At 45.4% G+C, this 7,070-nt stretch overlaps 1 long non-coding RNA gene across 1 annotated transcript in view; it reads right to left on the bottom strand.

Annotated features, from left to right (window-relative positions):
* Window positions 1-3,169: 3,169 nt before the first annotated feature.
* The window catches only part of LOC106994245 (uncharacterized), a 41,505-nt gene continuing 37,604 nt past the window's right edge, over window positions 3,170-7,070 (bottom strand). The window contains exon 5 of the long non-coding RNA XR_013408048.1: window positions 3,170-3,596. This is a non-coding gene — a long non-coding RNA (uncharacterized LOC106994245). The remainder of the gene's footprint in view (window positions 3,597-7,070) is intronic.

Raw genomic sequence — 7,070 nt, 5'->3', positions numbered from 1 at the left:
ACCCCCTGCCAACAGGAAAATTGACGTGTTTTCTACTGAGCCTTTGAGAGGGACTCCAGGGCAAGTAAAACCCAAGTGCTCTGTGCAGCATCCTGCTCATGAATACTCCCTTTATTGGCTAACCCACCTCTCTCTATCTTGCTTCTCCAATCCCTCACTGTGTTTCTGGGGATCACATTCCCAGTAAACATTTGCATCTAGATTCCTGTTTCAGGAATCGAAACTAAGACAGTGGCCCGGTTCCTGCCTCCTGAGAGTGCCTTTATGTGGTGGGTTTTCAGCCCCGCCAGATTCCTGCTGAGTGGCAGGTATGCATTTCCATGTTGGGCGTTGCCCCCTTTCAGCCACTGGCCAGGAAGATTGTGGCTCTGGTAGAAATAATTATAGAGTTTGTCAGGTTGGAAGAATCTCATCTCCAGGAGGACCCCCCCAGTAGGCCAGCAAAGATAAGAAACAGAATGAAGATGGGTGCATGCCTGTGGTCTCAATTGGGGAGGCTGAGGTGGGAGGATCACCTGAGCCCAGGAGTTTGAAGCTGCAGCGAACTAAGATGACAACTGCACTCCAGCTTGGGTGACAGAGACCCCATCTCAAATAAACAAGAAACAGTGAATGGAATTAAAACAGTGAATGTTCATTAAAAACAATGCCAAATTGAAGCAAGCTTGGAGTTTTCTTGTTGAGCACATGGGCTCCTGAGCAGGTGCAGCCTCAGCTACTCCTCATTACCTTTCACCAGGCAAGCCACGCCTGTAAGAGCTCACTTTCACGGCGCATGTCTGGATTGACTTACTATCTAAATTTCTCTTAGTGCTGCAGCAAGAGAGTCCTCTGCAGCATAGGAAGGTAGCATCAGAACTCCCTGGGGTAGGATCAGGTTTCTGGATGATGCATTTCTATCAGTTCTCCTGAGTTCCAGCAGACAGCAGATTCGACTTGCAACCAAACAGACATATGAAAGTAAATGTGCACTCCTAACATTTTGTAACCTGCCTCCCACAAAACAGAAGGCACTCTTCCCTTTGCCTCATTCCCTGCCTTGCTCTTGACATTTTTACAGCCGACTTTGCATTTCTGACACCTCCCACTTGAATTGGCTTCTGGTCTCTCCTGGCCTGAGAATCCCAGTCACGTGACCCATCCCAGTGCACACTCTCGGCTCTCTTTACGGCCAGGCCACACTCCTCCTTGCCTTGACATTTAGGGCCTGTCATTTCTTTTCCTCTTCTGCTCCAATAAATCAGGACCAGTCAATCAACATTCACTGCCCCCTGGGTGGTGTTTAGGGAAGCTGATGCTGGGCTGAGGAGGCTTTTCTGTGTGCACGGGGGTTGAAAGCAAGCATTGCCTTTCTGCTCCCATCCTGTGGCTTAGCGACAGTGAGAATGAAACCCTGGGCAGGAGCCCAGGCTCCATGTTCAGGTGTTTTGTCTGACTTGTACAAAGCTGAGGGCTCAACCCAGACAAAGCAACAATGGCCTGCTCCTGGGTGCTGCCTTGTTTATAGGTCAGACCTGTGCCACTGGTTTAGCTCGTTCACCTGAGAAAGTCTGGTGTGGAATGGAATGATCAGCAGCCTGAAGACACAGAGGCTGTGCCAGTTCTGGCCCTCCCTGCCTCCCATACCACATGCTGGAACGTGGGTTTAATCCAGCCTAGAAGCAAAGGGAAGCAAACCTCTTGAGTGCCTAGTGGCGGGTGTTAAGTAATGCCCTTCAAGGGCATGAATGTATGGGAGGATAAAGTCATCAGAAAGAGAGAAAGCAGAAAGCAAGGGAAGATAGGAAATGGGAGAGATCAAAATGAGAAAAGAGGAAAATGAATACACAAAGCGATCATTAGGCAGAGGAATAGCTGGCTGCCACTTACAACTCTTTGAGTGGCACTGATGCCATTTGTTATCCATCCCTGTTTCAAAGTGGAGTCAGGAGCTAGTGGATGCATGTGCTCTCTCCAGAGAAGACACACAGCTCAGATTTTCAAACCATGTTGCCTCCCATGGTTCCCTATATTAGAATTCAGCACAACTCTACTTGCTCAACTGTGAGAGGTCTTAACCAAAGGGTTTGAAGATGCTTTATAAAAAATAAATAACCTCTGCAAAGGTAAGATGATATATTTTTCCTCCTGTTCACCACAAGACTTGAATACACACTATCAGCACAACCCCCAAAGGTAATTTTAAGATGCAGGTTTAGAAGATTCTTTCCAAAAGAGACCATGACAGGTAGGCTGATCATAATATCTGGCACATAGTAGGTGTTCAATAAATGTCTGAAATTGAGTTAGTGAATGATTGAATATGAGAGACAGATTAAGAAGAATATTTTAACAAGAAGATACTTGAGTAGTTAACACTGATATTTTTTCAGAACATCTGATTGTTTCTGTTCTGGGCCTCATGGATTTAAGGATGAGTGAGCTTTCTAAGTGCACATTCACTGGCTGGCCTGAGATCACACATACATGCTCCAGGGTGCTAAGTGCAAGGAAGATTTGGACAATGCACAGTAATGGCAGAGGTTGAACCTAGCCAGGAGATTCTGGAGAGGTCTCTAGAAAAGCAGGTTCCAAAGCTGCTGAGGTCTCACCAAGCAGACCAGGCCCTGGAAGACAAACATAAAAATAGCAAAGGTATGAAACAGCCTATTGTGTCAGAGAGGTGCAATAGAATGGCTTGGTCAAATCAGAGAAGAGTGTGTGTGGGGGGGTGAGTGTTGGAGGGTAGGGCAACCACTGGCCTTTTTGGTCACCATAGGTTTTTCAGTGCCTTCTATGTGACCAAACACTGGCATTCATAGGTTCACTTATTTAGCTCCTCCAGGGAAGCTGAAATCCCATGTATAAGCTATTGCCTTGTCATCTGGGAGGGTGTGTGTATACCCATGTCTCCCTAAGGACTCATGGTTTATGGTAGAGGAGAATGATCTTTTATTTTCAAATCGCCTCATGGTGCTTATCTGGTTTCTAGACTGTATTTCACTCTGCTGTGAACTACCTTGGGGCAAAACCTTCCTGCTTTTTGAGCACAGTGAGCACAAAAGAGTTTTACTGAATGGATGGATGCATGGGTAGACAATGGCCGGACAGGACAGGTGGCTGTTCAGAATCCTATGAAAGCCCTGAAGCTCTGCTGTTCTCTCCTAAGACAGGAAAATTCATTTTTTTAATCATGAGCGCTCTTTGTTTATTACTAGCATTGCAAGTTCTCCCCCGAGGCGCAGAGCCCAGAAGAAATCATCATGGAATGAAAAGAGTCAAGGTTGGAGCCCCCAGAGAACTTAGCAAGAATGCCAAGTAAGGGCTGTATAGGAGGGTGGCCAGCACAGGCCCTGAGGCCTGGGAGGAAGGGGAAGGGCTTGGAGGCTTTGCAGACCCTCAGACTCTTAGGCCCCCAGCAGTACCCGCAGACACAAGTCCCAGTGCTGGAATATTGTGCACACATCTGCTGCAGAATACCTTGGGAGCCAAAGGATTTGATGAAGCTCAAATCAGAGTAGATAGAAGGCAATTATGTTTTTGCATCCTCGGCTCCTGCCACCCTGCAGCTCCCTGAGGATGCACTTGTGGCATTTGGGTGTTTTTCTCACAAAGGCCTGGAGAGAGAAAAATAGCCACTCACCATCTAATAAATTATCCATCATGTGACCACTTCTGCCGGCCTTGTTCTGACACTTCTCCCCTTCTGATTGTAGACAATAATTACACTCTAATTGCTAAGATAATCTTGCTTATGGAGCTACAGCAGCAATGAAAAGCTGTCATTTGTTATGGCTCGTCCTGAATGTTGATTTAAGCAGAATTACACCTCAGTTCAATCTGAAGAGCAACCCCCACTCAAATGAGGCACGGTCTTTGGAAACCTGGAACTGGGCGCCACAGCATGTTTCTAGCTTCTCTCCTGGCCTAAGGGCTATACCTGACTTGAGAGAGGTCACTCATCAGCCCCTCCACAAACAGGGCCCTGCAGTGGGATGGATCCCTTTGTGTCGGAGGGCCACCCACCCGCAGTGGATAGAGAATGACTGCAGGAAGGCAGAGGGTGCACCTAATGCCCCCAACCAACAAGTGGATTTCCCTGCAATTCACATCGGCCTTTGACCCTGTGCCATTATCTCTTTTCTCAAAGCACATAACTGAATGGCAGAAAAATATCACAAACCATTAACGTGATCAGTGTTTATTGGACACCCCATATTCACATTGTTTGGTGCTGGATGCGTACAGCCTGTGAAGCTTATTTTCCTGCAACATGAGCACAGAGTCTGTGTGGAAGGCACAGGGCACATATGGAAATCTGCGGCAGTAGCATCGGACACGCTAACGAGCATCAATTTTCAGATGGGGTAAAAGGGAGGAAGAGCTTGAGAGAAATGCCTGAGTGTGAGCTGCAGGGCAGGCTTGGCAATATAGGTCACTTGGTTGAATACTTCATTTATCTAATTCTATTTATTGAGGACCCACTAAGTGACAAGTATGGAACAAGGCACCAAGAATTTTAAAAATAATGGACCATTGCCCAGAGATTTTGAAGAGCTCACATTCTGCTGAGAATTGAAGTGTGAATATACTATATAAATAATTGGAATACAATATCCATGGAGAGTAGGGAGTATTAGGAAAGCATCAAAGAAAGGCTGATGGATTCAGCCAGAGGGGATGGGAGCTAGCTTTGAATTAGGCCTGGAAAGGTTGGTGAACTTTTGAAAGGTTGGCTGCAGGCATTTTTGGCCTGGAAGCTGGAAGGGCATGGAGTAGTTAAAGTAATGTGAAGTAGTTCTGTGCGACCAAAGAGCATCTGGGGCAAGGCGTAGTGAGGGGATGCAGCTGGAGAGAGGCTGAGAATAGCTAGTTCTGAGAGCTTTTGAGTGTCCTGTGAAGGATGTGGGCTTTACATAACCAGCTCTAGGTAGACAGAGGACGTACACAGCCTCACTCTGGCCAGTGTGGAGGGGACTGGATGGAAGGAGGGAAGGCCAGGGCTAGCAAGGCCTGCAGGAAAGAGATGCATGGGAGATGGAGTTCATTCGGCTCTTATGTTGTTTTTCTCTCTTCAATGCCTTTCGGGTACCCCTACACACAGTTGTCTTATAATTCTCCTAATTTTCTTATTCTGGAAGCCTTTCCATATATTTCTCTTGGGCTCTGAGTTCTATTCTCTATTTCTGTAATGTTAGGCTGCATGATCAGTTTTGTCTTTGGTTGGGGATGAGACACACCAGGGTGCACACTCAAGTTAGTGGAAGTTTCCTACCACAGGCTGGACTCAATCTGAAGTCCCTTTTTATGGTTGAAACAACTCTTTTCAAGTTGGTAGATTCTCACCTGAAGCAGAAGTTATTTGCTTAAGGATCTGGACCCCTTTCTACATACTCCATCAGGGGTGTTAATCATTCAGGGGTCAAAAGTCAGCTGGCCTATAAACACAAATTTACTGGACACCTGCTGTTTACACATCACACTGCTATTCCAGGTTGTGTTCAAGAAAGAGTCTAGACTCTGAGTCTCTGCAAAAGTCCTTTTAATCCCTTCCACTGCCAACATTGCTTGCTGCTGGCTTGGGACAGCCTGCCTATGTGCTGTTGCAAAATGAATCTCTCTTAAAACACTCACAAAACCTGACACATGTCAGTCAGTTGGACTCCCAGCACCTGCCAATGGACACAGAAACAAGAGAAGGGCTGGTTTCTGGACTGCCTTCCAGATAATAAATCTAGCCATATGGAGGAAGCAGCCTCTCCTTTGGAGATGGTAAATCAATTTTCCTAAAAACAAACAAATCTGCATTTCTCTGAGCCTGTTTTTCCCATTTCCCAAAGTTAACATATTCTGGATAATAAAACAAAAGGAAAATACTAGGTTGATGCAGCACCTCCTATGTATGTGATTATCTGTAAAATATCATACTGGGTACTATAGGCTCATAAAGAAACCAAGGCTTGGCCTCTGACCTCATGGACCTTATATTCTACTTGGAGATGTACAGAGCTGGATTAATACATTTAGGGGCTCCAACCTGAAATGATTATAGTCCTTCCCACCCATATACAGATACTTAAAAAAAAAACCTAGAATTCATGTGTAAGCAAAATTTCTGCATGTTCTTATTGTAAAACTCTGGTTAAGTTAATTGAATTGACGATAAGCTTTTCTCGTGCTCTGGTATCCTTGTTTTGTTGGTGTTCTAAGCATGGGTTTCATCTACGTACTAGTAACCTGGATGGGCCATAACTATGCACATCAGAAGCTGTAAAACTGTATATACCAGACAATATTACAAGGAGAAAAGTACATGGTGAGTCCCTGTGTCATTCAGGGTTCTCCAGAAAAACAGAACCAAGAGGAGAGGGGTGGGTGTGTGTGTGTGTGTGTGCGTGCGTGTGTGTGTTGAGAAAGAGGGAGAGAGAGTTTTATTTCAAGGAATTCACTTAAGTGATTGTGGGGGTGGCTTGAAAGTCTAAAATTTGTAGTGATGGATAGCAGGCTGGAAACTCAGGCAGAGGTGAAGGTACACTCCACAGGCAGGATTTCTTCTTCCCCAGGGAAACCTCAGTTCTGTTCCTAAGGCTTTTCACTGATTGAATGAGGTCCACCCATACTAGTGACAATAATCTCCTTCACTTAAAGTCAAGTGATTGTAGATGTTAATCATATCTACAAAATATTGCCATAGCAACACCTAGATAAGTGTTTGATTAACTGGCTACAGTCTACCCAAGTTGACACATAAAACAGACCGTCACAGTCCCCAGTAAAGGTGTAGCCATGAGCACTGTGGATGGTCAGAGATGGGAATCTGAGGATGTGATAGCTGGAAGGGAATTTAGAGATCACCAAATTTAATCTTCATGCACAGGGAAAGTGCCTGCCGTGCTTGGTTTGTATGAAGTATCGAAAACAGGTTTTCCCAATCCAGTAGCATGTTTTACGTGAGGGATTCAAGTGGACTTTCACAGAGGCACGGGGTCTGGATTCTTTCTTGATCAGGGCATGGTGAATCAGAATGTACATAGCAGATATCCAAATAATATTTTTTAATTAGATCACATTGGATCTAGGCCTGAGGCTTA

The sequence above is a fragment of the Macaca mulatta genome, chromosome 17 (assembly GCF_049350105.2).
Source record: "Macaca mulatta isolate MMU2019108-1 chromosome 17, T2T-MMU8v2.0, whole genome shotgun sequence".
Classification (NCBI taxonomy): domain Eukaryota; kingdom Metazoa; phylum Chordata; class Mammalia; order Primates; family Cercopithecidae; genus Macaca; species Macaca mulatta.
This window is presented reverse-complemented; position numbering and strand designations above follow the sequence as displayed.